At 39.3% G+C, this 15,814-nt stretch overlaps 1 long non-coding RNA gene across 3 annotated transcripts; it reads right to left on the bottom strand.

Moving 5' to 3' along the window:
* Positions 1-3,460: 3,460 nt before the first annotated feature.
* On the bottom strand, positions 3,461-12,959 carry LOC141612450 (uncharacterized). 3 transcript variants are annotated; one of them, XR_012529097.1, is made up of 4 exons: positions 12,730-12,959; positions 11,236-11,322; positions 5,182-5,268; positions 3,461-3,662 (listed from the first exon to the last, which is right to left on the bottom strand). It is a non-coding gene; the product is annotated as an uncharacterized LOC141612450 (long non-coding RNA). The 3 variants fall into 3 exon arrangements; XR_012529098.1 differs by lacking the exons at positions 11,236-11,322; positions 12,730-12,959 and adding an exon at positions 6,676-6,920; XR_012529099.1 differs by lacking the exons at positions 3,461-3,662; positions 5,182-5,268 and adding an exon at positions 9,519-9,720.
* Between the last annotated feature and the right edge of the window lie 2,855 nt (positions 12,960-15,814).

The raw sequence follows: 15,814 nt of genomic DNA, 5'->3' as shown, positions 1-15,814 counted from the left end.
TGATGCTCGACGCGAATGCAAAGAAAGTGCCCTCGTAAGAGGAAAACGATTAAGTTGATTGATTAAATTGATTGATTATTGTGTAGTTGGTCAAATTGGTCGGTCATGCAACGGAGAGGCTGGTACCCGGAAGGATCCGAGCTTACGTGGTCGAAAGTTCAAGCACGTAGGCGCCAATTAGTAAGAACGAAGTCTAGAATGCAAAGGGAGAAGAGAAGGGCGGACACTCGCGTGAGAAATATGAGGAGCGAAGGCTCCTATTTATACTAATCACGTGACGGATTTAGGGTTTCGGAGACTCTTTGGAAGTGAATCTCGGAAAGATATGAAAAAGATACGTGGAACATGCAGAGAAGGGCCTGGGAAGAGGCGCAGCAGCCACTGCGTCTCTTGGAAGAGGCGCAACACCTGCTGCGTCTATTCCCAGGAGGTTTCCTCCTGCTGAAGAAAGATTTCCGCGTTTGAGTTATGGTAGGACGGAAATAATCCGATCTTCCTTAATATTTAATATGAATATTACGGGATATTATTTGCCAAAAGATAAAACTTGTGAAATATGGAATAGAAATATCCGGAACATTCCAGAACATTCCGACTCGGGATTTAACAATTATTAGAAAATGGAGACGGTTTTTGACCCGGACTCCGAATGTACTCTAATTACTGCCAAAACGACCGTATCAGGACGTAGATGACAACTATGAGGTCGACATTAATATTTGAGCAATCACTTGACGATAATCTTACGAACTGTCACAAATCGTTCCGCGAATCAAACATGCGGCCCAATCATCACCGGGTGGTTTGCGAGAGGTGCAGAAATGAGGTATCTACAGAGCCCCCACTTTGACTGAGGCTTGGATAAGGCGAAAGTCAAAGTATAGCCATCAGGTCAATCGAAGATTACAACTCGACGACTATGGCGACGCGAGGCGCTCAAGGGGTCTGAACCAAGGACCTGTCGTCGGGAACATTTTAGAGTCTGTCGACTATCGGGGAGGGTCGTTTAAAGTCCATTAGACTACGTAAGGAAGCTCGCCAGCCATAAGAAGAGACCATACCTGAGATACCCCTGGGTGAAATGGGACTGAAGACGCTTCGGCAAAACTCTTTGGTCTGACCATACCTGAGATACCCCAAGATAACTTGGCCTGAAGAAATCTCTTAATACTTTCTGAAGACTAACTCTGAAAGCTACCTCTCTCTGAAGGAAAGGCTGAAGGAAAATTCTCTCTAAAGGACTGAAAGGGGACTATCTGAAAAGGGTAATCTGAAAGATTAAGATAAATTTCTGAAAGATATGAAGGCTCTGATTTGAGACTTCTGGAGAACGGCACCCTGGGTCGAACTCCGCGGGGAAACAAGAAATATTGAAAAGCAGCAGGACGTCGGTAGAAACTGCTGGGGAATCCGCTTGCGTCGGTCTCAAGCGAACTCTGGCAAAATTTGAGGTTGAATCTGCTTGCGTCGGTCTCAAGCGAACTCTTGCTGGGAAATATATTGACGACTAGGAACATCTTGATCGTCATGGGAGAAATCTTGAGTGAGCAGTACTGCAAAATACTACTGCGCTGGATAAAAGGATTTGAGCAGTACTGCGAAATACTACTGCGCTGGATAAAAGGAATTGAGCAGTACTGCAAAATACTACTGCGTTGGATAAAATGAATGAATAAATAATATGCAATAGTCCGCTGCTGGCTGATGAAATGCGGGCCGGAACGAAGAAAATCATCGAAACGGACCAAAAGAATATAACAGCGTCGAGGAAGAGGCGCACCAAAAATGGGCCCACAAATAACGAACTTATAACGAATTTTTGAAAATCCGTATGAAGGGAACACAAGGAAGAGGCGCAGCAAGAGCTGCGTCTCTTGGAAGAGGCGCAGCACCTGCTGCGTCGTTTCCCCAAATTGGCTTTCCTGCGTAAAAACGCGAAATCAGAAGGGATTGTATTTCATTATTTCGAAACACAAATCTTGCAATTTCTCTCTCAAATCTTCACCATTTCCGCCGAGGTTTGATCCAAAAGCTTGCATTAAACATGACTAACCGAGGTATGTGTTCCAATCTTGCATTAATCATCTACATTTGTTGAATTTTGAGCCGCGAAATTTAGGGTTTTCGACCCTTTTGATCGAAAATTTGGGGCTTTTCCCCCAAATGGATTTGCTATGCCAAATTGATGTTAGAAACGGATAGTAGGCAATGTTAGGAACATAACCATGTGTTTGCTTCGAATTTTTGTCGAGTTTTAGCTCTTGAGTGAAATTTGAGACGGTTTTACAGCTAAACCGTAAAATGCTTCGAAAATAGCCTTAGGACTGCCCATTTGCGATGAAATTTGATATTTGGAATCCTTGGATGATGGGTAAACCTTCCACCATTTCGGAATTTTGGTTTGTAACAACTTTTTCGGGACACCTTTCTAGGGCCTAATCGCCGTTATAGCGGAATGCTGCCGAATTTTCGACTTGAACCCGGAACTAGGCTTCGGCTTGGACTTAACTTGACCCAATTTATCACATGAGTGATCGGGTTGGCGGGAATATGGCCAAAGATGGCATGGAAAGGAGTGTTTTCAGGGCTTTGAAGGCTCGAAAACTCCTTAACAAAGGCTTGTCGTCATGTGACGCGGTCTGAATTTACTTTGACGTTGCAGGTGATGATGCTTCTACTTCTGGGAGGACTCCCATGGAGATAGACGCCACTACTGTTGAGGAGGCTTTAGAGCAGGCTTTCACCGCTGCGGTGATGGCTGCTGAGTTTCACGAGGAGGAGGCCGTCGAGGAGGAGGAGATCCCGAGACGAGCCAACGTCGGGCAAGGAGGTCGTCAGCTGAGGGGAGCTCCTGCGTGGGCCGAGACCTGGGAGAGTAGGCACCTCGTGTGGGCTGCAGAGGGTCATCTGTCCTACAGGACGGTGAAGAGCCTGGTAAATAGGAATTCACCATTCACTATCCATCCTTTTTCATTCTTTTTGTCTAAATTTCTTTCAAATTTCAGCCAAAACTAAAGATAGCTTTGTTTCGAATCATAATAGGAGGCCGGGAACATCAGGTCGTTCTCGGGTTACACGACAGCGATGGAGCACTACGAGCGGCTGTCGGCGGAGGAGAGGGCCATGATCGAGCGTGGAGCGTTCGGTCCTTTGGTTCAGGTCTGGAGGGATATCGTGAAGAGGAAGTTGCGGGCTAACCTTAGCTTGGTCCGTGCTTTCTTGGACCGATTCTGGGATACGACTTCCACGTTTCACCTGCCTTTCGGTGAGGTGGGAGTCACCTTGGAGGATTGTGACACCCTCACTTATCGCGAAAAAGTAAACACGTAAATTCTACAGAAAAATTGGTAGGATATGTTTGTAATTGGTTCAACTAGCCAAAAACCTGTCATTTTTAAAACTTTCTAAACCAATCACAACATTTCCAACATTCCCAAGAGGCGGGTGCCAAAACCTGCAATGCTAACGAACTACTTTACATGCCATAGCTAACGATAAGAAAATGTAATGATACAAACCCAAAATAGAAAAGGGAGACATATGTCCCTAAAATGTATGTGACATAAAAAGGGTTTAAGGTCACAATGAAATAAAACCAGTCTAGGTCCCAAGGTTACTTTGCTCGCTAGCTCGTCCATGTACCCCATATATGCATCACCTACCTGTCATTCGCATTTTATACAAATACGAAAGCCACAGTCAGTGGGGAGTAACTCCGAGTTCTCCCAGCCACGAAATGTCATAATTAATATAACATGTAAACATAAGAATATGAATACGAATCACACAATGCCTTAGCATATAGATGCTAGACAATCGTGCTTATCATGTGAACAACAATATAACAACACATAGTCCTAGCATGTGAAAACTAGACCGACTCATACTACACTATCATGTGAATCACATAACATCCAGGAATCCAAACTCTATCAACCATAGCCGGCTTGCATCTCACCTTCTATGATTCATAGAATCACCATACAAGAAAGGGCAATATATCAAAGACAGGCATAAGTTCTTAGTCCCGTCAATAGTCACTTTGTAACTCGAGTCTATACCACGAGGTAGGGAAGGTACTCGAACCGGTATCTTGGCTCAGCGGTTACTATTAAGAAAACATGGCCAAGAGACAACACAACCCTAGCCTAAAATCTGCGCAGACCTAGACATGCGGATACACACCACCGCACCCAAGACTCACAACTTTTTTTAAAACAAAGTGAAGTGAGTAAGTACCCTAAGGACACCACCGAAGGGTCGGCTAGTACTTAAGCTGACCCCATACTATCAAAATTAGTACCTGAGGTCATGCCCCAACTTGGATAAACATCCACTAGTCAGGAACACAAAGGCTATCAAGCAGTGAACATATACTCGTCAAAGACTATAAAGACCTATCTATGATGGAGGCCGAAATACTCACCTATGACCTAGTCACAGCTAGTCCCAGCTTGAATATTTTAGCCCACACCACCCAAGACTCACCACACAAGTCAAGTAAGACACCCACTTAACCTTAAGAGGGCAAAAAGTCCTACTTACCAACATAAATTCTAACATTCTATCATGTGAAAGCTATATAAATGTCTATTTACAGCATACAATCCCAACAGTTCCTCAATAAATATTCAATACTAATTTCCAATCCTAGCAATTATAACAATATAAAAGGCTTTAGGGGAAACTAGGGCCATTTCTACAAAATAAGAAGCTATTTAAATTCAACTAACTAAATAAGAAACTATTTAAATTCAACTAATTACACATGTGAAATAGAGATATAATAAATGGCCTAAAACAAGAAAAAGGCCGATTATCAATTCATTCAACCGAATTTTTACCCGCAACCCCAGCCCTGCGACAGGTACGGGTCAAATTGCGGCTGACCAATCACTCAATTAACTGACATCGCATCAGTCAAAGGGACTAAGGCTCAGTTTTCGGCACAATCAACAAAACATTTCAATTATAGCTATACAATTCATTCTGAGCCTATTATTTACAAATTCAATTTATAAACTATCCTAACATGTGATAATTATCAATATAAGCATAATTTTTACCAACCTTATTATCTTTACTACTAACATTATTCATTCACCTAAACACTTATCAAACAACAGGCACACATTAACTAGTAATGTGACATTAATTCGTCGAGTAACTCGGAATAGTTACCTTACGCTAGCAAAGAGATAAGTAAAAACTTGAGAAAGCTTCTAAAACCTCAAAATTACTCTTCATCTTCAACCCCATATGAGCCACCTAAAATAATTATGTGAAAGGACGATATTAACGAATTATCTTTATATAAAATATGAGACGAAAATTAATTTAATTATATTTTAAATAAACCAAACTAGCGTCAAAACAATTTATAGATACGGCCCAAACTCGCGACTTAGCCAGGCCACTGCCTAGGCCACGGCCAGGCCACTGCCTAGGCCACAGCCAGGCCACGGCCAGGCCACAGCTAGGCCAATCCCTACTGTCCAGCCGTCTTAGGACGGTTTCCTAGGCCAAACCACGACGGATATCACCCAAACAAAAGACCCAAACCCAACATGTACATGTACTTGAGACGTTAGCAAAGAGGTTGGTTCAAAATAACATAAAGAAACCCGTCAAAACAGCCCGCTAAAACTGCTCGACAAAACCCATTTTCACTATTAAAGAAGCTCATTTGTGACCGTCTTAAGACGAAATTTTAAGCATTAAAATGATACTATTCACCCAATTAAATTACCCAACATAATCACCCACTTCACCATGAATCCAAAGGTACCAACTTTTCTCAAAATGGATAAATAAAACTTGTATAAAACCGTCTCAAAAATTAATTCAATCTCAACTCTCTACCCCATCTCTCTCATTACTCCGTCCTACTCATTACTCCGTCTCATAATATAATACTCCATAATAACCAGATTTCCATCTCAATTTCAATATCGATATTGTCAAATATTCCCTTAAAGGAACTGCTCAACACTTAAGGTACAAGACTTTAAGCTACTCACTCACGAGTCATGGTCAAAGGAACTACGAATCAAACACAATACGGGCGCAAATACTCGTAGTAATATACAATGTCCAAGATCAAGATATCAATCCTTTATGCTTAAGTTAACAAATTAGTTTGCAACTTATCACTTTGGCCAAATAGGACAACTTGCGCACAAAATCCCCTTATAATCTTATAGCTAATTGTCATTAATTAGTCAGCCATCATCATATGGTCAATGCAGAATACCACCTCAAGCTCCTTTGCATTTAAGCATTAACAATTCCGTTGTTTTCAATCCCACCTTCACGAACCCCAATTTGCGTAACCATAGTCAAACCGCAAACCCTCAATTAATACAACCCATCTCACAAAGATAAAATTAAGAGTAGAAAACATAAAATTACTAGTGTGCATAATATTTAATTCCCATCCTATACATCTGTCTCTATTACTAACGGCCTCAAAATATGGATCGAACTGCGTTAACCTTCCCTTGTCCCATTTTACCAACAATATAATGACAGTATAGAAAACAAAAATTATAACTACGGATAAAATTAATAATCGCAACTAAAATTGAGCATACAAAATGAGGAAAAGTATAAAGAACTGAGCTGTCTTTTAAGACGACCTTTATGAAAATTCAGTCAAAACTCAAACTTTATTACCTTAAAAGAACGAGGAAGGGACGAGGAAGCTAATGGTACAAAAATAATGGAGTTTGGTTGAGAAATGAAGGCGGGATCTTGGTTTGGTTGGGTCGAAAATGGCGGTTGCTTGCTCTGGTTTGTTGTTGCTAAAGTTGCTGCTTGCTTTGTCTTTTCCGCTGGCAAAAGAAAAGAAGAAAAAAGGGGAGTGTGGGGGTCACGGATGAACAAACAACAACCATAAAAATGTAGTACTTCGTAATATTAATAATAGTAATATATATAATAATATATAATAATATGTGAAAGCAGAGTGTGGGGTGGATAGGATATGTGCTGTCGACATACGATTGGTCCGTGTTAAGATAAGATTCTCAAATAAAATGTGACGGTCTAATGTTAGACGAAAATTAAGACGGAAATTATTATTATTACAGTCATTATTATTATCCGACCAAAAATATGTATATATATATTATTATATAAATCATGCCTTAAAGATATAATTTAATCGTACGTATTTTTATATAAACGAGCTTTTATAAAATACGTTTATAAAAATCGTGTTTGACATAAAATTAATTAAATTGAATAATTCAAAATTATAAAATAAAGTAGTCAAACGGTTTAATAAATTTTAAATGTCAAAATAGAAAATTCGCGGGTGTTACAATCACCCCATCTTTTAAAAAGTTTCGTCCTCGAAACTTGAAAGTAGAAATGAAAGGTTATATAAAACAAAATTGGAACTTTGGACTTGGTAACCAAAACATTTAAAAAGTTACTTATCGCGAGAATTAGAATTCTTTCAAAAGTTTCAAATAAAATTTTCCTACAGAACCAGACTCTTATTAGAGGGACGGAAGTGTTCTCGTTACGTATTCAAGAACATCACATTCCAAATCAAAGATAAGGTCAAAAGGCAAATCATTATATAAATCAAAAATTAAAATACCTTCAAAAACATTAATGAAGAGTTTTCAAAAATATAAGTCTCATTCATGGAACGGAAATGCTCTTGTCGTGCACACAAGAACGCTAACTTTCCAAGTCAGAGACAAATTTAAAACAAAAACTATTCGCCGACAATCGTAGAACAAGTTATCAAACGTTTCCAATAACTAGTTCTAACATCCGATCAACGTTAAAATCAAAATAAGAGAAAGGTAATCTTCTCAAATGTTCTTTTGCAAAAAGCCAAAGTAGAAATAAAGGTTTCACCTTTAAACTAAAAGGGGAGTTAAATTCCGGAAATATAATATTAAACTTTGACAAAGAAGTCATAAATAGATCAAGGTTAATAGAAATTGGATAAAATTTAAAGAAATTTCGGGTTTAGTAATTAAAATTACGATAAATGAGTTTATATTCAAGAAATGAATAGGGAACTAAATCAAATTTTCATTTTCAAATCTTTAAAAATAGGTTAGGTTTGCAGAAGTGACATAAACTTTTAAGAATGAATCGAAACTGGTAGCTTGAAAGTTTAAAAATTGTACCAAAAAGGAAAGTAACTTAGATAGCATAGAAACAAAGTATGTTAAGAGAGCTCAAACTTAAGCAACAAGAGAGCTATAATGAATTTTATAAGGTAGAAATTGAAGTCAAAATTACAAGGATGTCAAAGATAGAGTTTCACAAGATACAAGTGTCAAACTTAAAGGAGGAGCAAGATGAAGCGAGGAAAGGAGGTATGAACGGTAACGCTTATGATCAAGGAGAAAGGGAAATTAGACAACAAGGAAAAGTCAGATACTCAAATCTCAAATAACAATGTCATAAGATAACATCAATTTATGTATGCCTATCAACATCCTAAAGGTATCTCTTTCCAAAATCACATCATAAACCTTACTCCGTGTTTACTCCTAAGGTATCAACACTCAACCTAAGTCCTTCCAATATCACAACTTCTCAAAACCGGGGTTATAGGTCAACCAGAAACAACTCCACAAGCCAAATTATCCAACCAAGGTTAACACCCCACAAAAGAAAGAGAACTATCTAAAAGGCGTTAAGGGAGAATTAGCAAGGGTGAAAGGACAAGTTGGAAGGATACAAATGTAACTTCCTAGGAAGAAGAATAGAGAGTTTAGATGAAGGATAGGCACCAAGAGATTAAGAATAAGGCGAGATACAAAAAGAACGAGAAATATCTTCAAGGAAGTAGAAGCATTCTTCAAAGGTTGAACAAATCTTCAATCCTCAGCAATAGGCACTAAATCTTGATCTTCTTAAAATATAAGTGTCCTTTCAATGGAACGGAGATACTCTTGGCGATCACTCAAGAACATCAATATTCCAATTCAAAGACATAAAAATACATTTTTACACCAACAAATGATAAAACTAATTATCAGACGTCTCCAATAACAAGCTTTAACACTAATTGACGTTAAAACCAGTGAAAAACATTAAAATATTTTCAAAACCTTTAGTTCAAATTTTTTTAATAAGGGCAATAACTCCATTAACTATAAATAAGTTCACGGTCATTGATCTAAGAACGCAACAATTATTAAATGACAATCAACAAACATGTTAGTACCTAACAAAGAGCAAACACACAGAGACTACCACATAAATCCTAATTCTACCCATCTTACCCGTCTCTCAAGTTTATTATTTTAAGGTCAAGTTATTTATAGTGGGGTGCACAAACGTGCGTCGGGAGCAAATATGCTCTGATACCAACTGTGACACCCTCACTTATCGCGAAAAAGTAAACACGTAAATTCTACAGAAAAATTGGTAGGATATGTTTGTAATTGGTTCAACTAGCCAAAAACCTGTCATTTTTAAAACTTTCTAAACCAATCACAACATTTCCAACATTCCCAAGAGGCGGGTGCCAAAACCTGCAATGCTAACGAACTACTTTACATGCCATAGCTAACGATAAGAAAATGTAATGATACAAACCCAAAATAGAAAAGGGAGACATATGTCCCTAAAATGTATGTGACATAAAAAGGGTTTAAGGTCACAATGAAATAAAACCAGTCTAGGTCCCAAGGTTACTTTGCTCGCTAGCTCGTCCATGTACCCCATATATGCATCACCTACCTGTCATTCGCATTTTATACAAATACGAAAGCCACAGTCAGTGGGGAGTAACTCCGAGTTCTCCCAGCCACGAAATGTCATAATTAATATAACATGTAAACATAAGAATATGAATACGAATCACACAATGCCTTAGCATATAGATGCTAGACAATCGTGCTTATCATGTGAACAACAATATAACAACACATAGTCCTAGCATGTGAAAACTAGACCGACTCATACTACACTATCATGTGAATCACATAACATCCAGGAATCCAAACTCTATCAACCATAGCCGGCTTGCATCTCACCTTCTATGATTCATAGAATCACCATACAAGAAAGGGCAATATATCAAAGACAGGCATAAGTTCTTAGTCCCGTCAATAGTCACTTTGTAACTCGAGTCTATACCACGAGGTAGGAAGGTACTCGAACCGGTATCTTGGCTCGGCCACACTATTAAGAAAACATGGCCAAGAGACAACACAACCCTAGCCTAAAATCTGCGCAGACCTAGACATGCGGATACACACCACCGCACCCAAGACTCACAACTTTTTTTAAAACAAAGTGAAGTGAGTAAGTACCCTAAGGACACCACCGAAGGGTCGGCTAGTACTTAAGCTGACCCCATACTATCAAAATTAGTACCTGAGGTCATGCCCCAACTTGGATAAACATCCACTAGTCAGGAACACAAAGGCTATCAAGCAGTGAACATATACTCGTCAAAGACTATAAAGACCTATCTATGATGGAGGCCGAAATACTCACCTATGACCTAGTCACAGCTAGTCCCAGCTTGAATATTTTAGCCCACACCACCCAAGACTCACCACACAAGTCAAGTAAGACACCCACTTAACCTTAAGAGGGCAAAAAGTCCTACTTACCAACATAAATTCTAACATTCTATCATGTGAAAGCTATATAAATGTCTATTTACAGCATACAATCCCAACAGTTCCTCAATAAATATTCAATACTAATTTCCAATCCTAGCAATTATAACAATATAAAAGGCTTTAGGGGAAACTAGGGCCATTTCTACAAAATAAGAAGCTATTTAAATTCAACTAACTAAATAAGAAACTATTTAAATTCAACTAATTACACATGTGAAATAGAGATATAATAAATGGCCTAAAACAAGAAAAAGGCCGATTATCAATTCATTCAACCGAATTTTTACCCGCAACCCCAGCCCTGCGACAGTACGGGTCAAATTGCGGCGACCAATCACTCAATTAACTGACATCGCATCAGTCAAAGGGACTAAGGCTCAGTTTTCGGCACAATCAACAAAACATTTCAATTATAGCTATACAATTCATTCTGAGCCTATTATTTACAAATTCAATTTATAAACTATCCTAACATGTGATAATTATCAATATAAGCATAATTTTTACCAACCTTATTATCTTTACTACTAACATTATTCATTCACCTAAACACTTATCAAACAACAGGCACACATTAACTAGTAATGTGACATTAATTCGTCGAGTAACTCGGAATAGTTACCTTACGCTAGCAAAGAGATAAGTAAAAACTTGAGAAAGCTTCTAAAACCTCAAAATTACTCTTCATCTTCAACCCCATATGAGCCACCTAAAATAATTATGTGAAAGGACGATATTAACGAATTATCTTTATATAAAATATGAGACGAAAATTAATTTAATTATATTTTAAATAAACCAAACTAGCGTCAAAACAATTTATAGATACGGCCCAAACTCGCGACTTAGCCAGGCCACTGCCTAGGCCACGGCCAGGCCACTGCCTAGGCCACAGCCAGGCCACGGCCAGGCCACAGCTAGGCCAATCCCTACTGTCCAGCCGTCTTAGGACGGTTTCCTAGGCCAAACCACGACGGATATCACCCAAACAAAAGACCCAAACCCAACATGTACATGTACTTGAGACGTTAGCAAAGAGGTTGGTTCAAAATAACATAAAGAAACCCGTCAAAACAGCCCGCTAAAACTGCTCGACAAAACCCATTTTCACTATTAAAGAAGCTCATTTGTGACCGTCTTAAGACGAAATTTTAAGCATTAAAATGATACTATTCACCCAATTAAATTACCCAACATAATCACCCACTTCACCATGAATCCAAAGGTACCAACTTTTCTCAAAATGGATAAATAAAACTTGTATAAAACCGTCTCAAAAATTAATTCAATCTCAACTCTCTACCCCATCTCTCTCATTACTCCGTCCTACTCATTACTCCGTCTCATAATATAATACTCCATAATAACCAGATTTCCATCTCAATTTCAATATCGATATTGTCAAATATTCCCTTAAAGGAACTGCTCAACACTTAAGGTACAAGACTTTAAGCTACTCACTCACGAGTCATGGTCAAAGGAACTACGAATCAAACACAATACGGGCGCAAATACTCGTAGTAATATACAATGTCCAAGATCAAGATATCAATCCTTTATGCTTAAGTTAACAAATTAGTTTGCAACTTATCACTTTGGCCAAATAGGACAACTTGCGCACAAAATCCCCTTATAATCTTATAGCTAATTGTCATTAATTAGTCAGCCATCATCATATGGTCAATGCAGAATACCACCTCAAGCTCCTTTGCATTTAAGCATTAACAATTCCGTTGTTTTCAATCCCACCTTCACGAACCCCAATTTGCGTAACCATAGTCAAACCGCAAACCCTCAATTAATACAACCCATCTCACAAAGATAAAATTAAGAGTAGAAAACATAAAATTACTAGTGTGCATAATATTTAATTCCCATCCTATACATCTGTCTCTATTACTAACGGCCTCAAAATATGGATCGAACTGCGTTAACCTTCCCTTGTCCCATTTTACCAACAATATAATGACAGTATAGAAAACAAAAATTATAACTACGGATAAAATTAATAATCGCAACTAAAATTGAGCATACAAAATGAGGAAAAGTATAAAGAACTGAGCTGTCTTTTAAGACGACCTTTATGAAAATTCAGTCAAAACTCAAACTTTATTACCTTAAAAGAACGAGGAAGGGACGAGGAAGCTAATGGTACAAAAATAATGGAGTTTGGTTGAGAAATGAAGGCGGGATCTTGGTTTGGTTGGGTCGAAAATGGCGGTTGCTTGCTCTGGTTTGTTGTTGCTAAAGTTGCTGCTTGCTTTGTCTTTTCCGCTGGCAAAAGAAAAGAAGAAAAAAGGGGAGTGTGGGGGTCACGGATGAACAAACAACAACCATAAAAATGTAGTACTTCGTAATATTAATAATAGTAATATATATAATAATATAAACTGAAGCTAAAAGATAGACTATAGTCAACAAGTGAGCAGTCCAACTCTGAAATAGAGTTTCCTCTAAAATAGAGTTCCTACCCTAATTTTACCGCCTCCCTTTCTTCCTTGCCTAACTTCCACCATAGCCTTCACTTTCCTTCCTCGCCGCCTAACCTGCCTACCTTCCCCTAACTTGCTGAGTTGGCAGTCATGCAGCCCCTTTCTTGACACCTCACCTCCCTCTTGTCTCCTTTCCATCGTTAAATATCACCGTGCCCTCCTCTAAACTTTCCCTGTTCAAACCTTTTCTCCTTTGTTCCTCTGTTTCTTAACTCTGTTCTACTCAAAAATGGCTTCTTCCTCTAAACCTAACCTGTGTCGATCTGGTGTCGGTCTTAAATTGCCCCTATATCTTTGTGCGGATTTCACTGGTGTTGATTTTTCGAAAGCTCTAATTGCTAAGATTCTTGATCAACGCTTTTTGGATGTGTTCCGTATATATGATCAGATTTCTCAACACTGGCATCTTCAAGGCTCTGTTACAATTCGTGCTATGAAGCCTTATTACATTTTCGAGTTTTCTTCAGCTGTTGATTTAGCCTACTTCCGTCTGCGACAAACTGTGAACATTGAAGGAAGTTTGTTTGTCTTTCGTCCGGTTTCTCCTTCCACTGTTCCTGATAACTTGCTCTTTCATGTGGTTCCTCTTTGGATAAGGGTGCATCATCTGCCTCTTCAGTTTCTGAGTCCCTCGGTTGCTGCTTTTCTTCTCTCCCATGTGGGAGATATTTGTGAGGAAGAGTCATATCCATCGCTCCTTCCACCTCGGAGTTTTGTCCGGGTTAAAGTTTGGGTGGACCTTTCCAAACCCCTGATTCCTGGTTGTTATCTTTCTCTTAATGATAGAGAACACCTTTGGATTGGATTCTCCTACGAAGGAGTTTTTCGATTCTGCAAAACTTGTGGCCTTTTGGGACATCGTGTGTCCTTTTGTCCATCTGGTAGGATTAATGGTGCTCGTGGTATTCAAGCTCGCTTGAATGAGCTTGCTGCTCGTGGACTGGAAGTGCTACATGGCCCTCCTGGGTCGACGTTTTATACTCCTGACATATTCGGACTTCCACCTCGTATCCAATTTTTAAATTCGGATGTTCATACACTCTCTTCTGAGGACCCTGTTGTTGTGGATTCCGGTGGAGGATCACCGGTGTTTCCTTTTTCGTCTTCCTCCTCAGATGATGAGGATCATGGCATGGACTATCATTATCCTCCTGAGACTTGTGTCCATGAGGACGAGTCTCGTGAGGTCTTGCTTGAATCTTTCCCTGTCATTCGTGGTTCGGTTGTGCCGGGTCCTTTTTCCCCTAATGTTTCTCCTTTTACTGTGCCTGGACATTCTCGTGGTGGTCTCTCCTCGTTTGAGGTGGGAGGCCCATCACATGGTGGTGTACCTTCTCGCTTTAGGGAGGTATCCCCCGCATTTCGCATGAGTGTGCCTGAGGAGGAGGTGGATGCGACTCTTGAACTTGGCCTTGCTGAGCCGTCCACTCCTCCTCGTTCTTTGGATGTTAGTTGCCTTTTTCGTCCCCCTGCTAGTTCCTCTAATACTCGTCATATTGCTTTGGACTCTCTTGGACGGTCGGTGAAATTTGTTTTTAAAAGAAAGGTAGGGATTGGTTTTAACTTTTACAGCCGAACTCGTTTTAAGCATACTCGCAAAATGAGTTATATGGATTTGGCTGTAGATATGGACTATGAACCAATGCCTGTTGAGTTACTGTTGGGTTCCTTATCTGCTGAGCCTTTCCTTTTTAGGCCGCTGGATTTGACGTGCTCTGTTTCTGTTTTGCGGCCTAAACGGTCTTTTTCTTGCTCTTCTTCAACGGTTCTTGATGAACCTGTGTCTAAGAAACCACGTATGGAACAAGGTGGTCCTTTTCTTTCTTGGGACGGACCATTACTAACGCTTGTTCCTTTTTCTTTGTCCAGAGGTGATGCTGTGGTTCCTGTTTTGGGTCTGGTGGCGGACCATAATTCGCCACCCGTTTACCCATGAAGATCTTTTGTTGGAATTGTAGGGGGCTAGGATCGACGGATGATCCTACAATTCCGTTTCTACATAAAAGTGTCCACAAATATCATCCGTCTATTTTGTTTCTTCAAGAAACTATGACTACCTTTGACTCGGCTTCGTATAAGACTTCTCATCTGGGCCTGCCTAATTGTTGCGGTGTAGATTCAGTTGGACGTAGTGGCGGCCTCCTTTTGCGATGGGATACCTCTCTGCTTTTAACAACCTTATATATAGAACCTCACTTTATCTTATGTAAATTAGTAATCCCTATGGCTCCTTGTACAAATAATGTATTATATATTATTTTTATATATGGTGAAGCTCGGTTTGAATACCGCCAATCTTTATGGGATCGTATTACTTCTAAGGTTTTGAATCTTTCTCCTTTACTTCTCTTAGGAGATTTCAATCAGATTGAATTGTTTGCTGATAAGTTTGGCGGTTCAGTTGCAATTCGGGGTCAAGGTGATTTCACGACTTGGAAAATTAGGAATAGTCTTATGGATGTTCCTTTTTTTGGACCCCGGTTTACTTGGATGAATAGTCAGTTTGATGGTAATTTTATAATGGAACGACTGGACCGTGCCTATGCTACTCAGGATTGGTTTGCTCTTTTCCCGTATACTTCAATTTTACATCTTCCTATTCTTGTCTCGGATCATGCTCCTATAATCCTTACTTTATGCCCGGATTCTAAACCACGTAAAAGACCGTATCGTATTGATAACTGGTGCTTGTCTTATCCTGAGGTCCGT

The sequence above is a fragment of the Silene latifolia genome, chromosome 11 (genome assembly GCF_048544455.1).
Source record: "Silene latifolia isolate original U9 population chromosome 11, ASM4854445v1, whole genome shotgun sequence".
In the NCBI taxonomy this organism is placed as follows: domain Eukaryota; kingdom Viridiplantae; phylum Streptophyta; class Magnoliopsida; order Caryophyllales; family Caryophyllaceae; genus Silene; species Silene latifolia.
The sequence above is the reverse complement of the archived record's forward strand: the minus strand, read 5'-3'. Positions and strand labels throughout refer to the sequence as shown.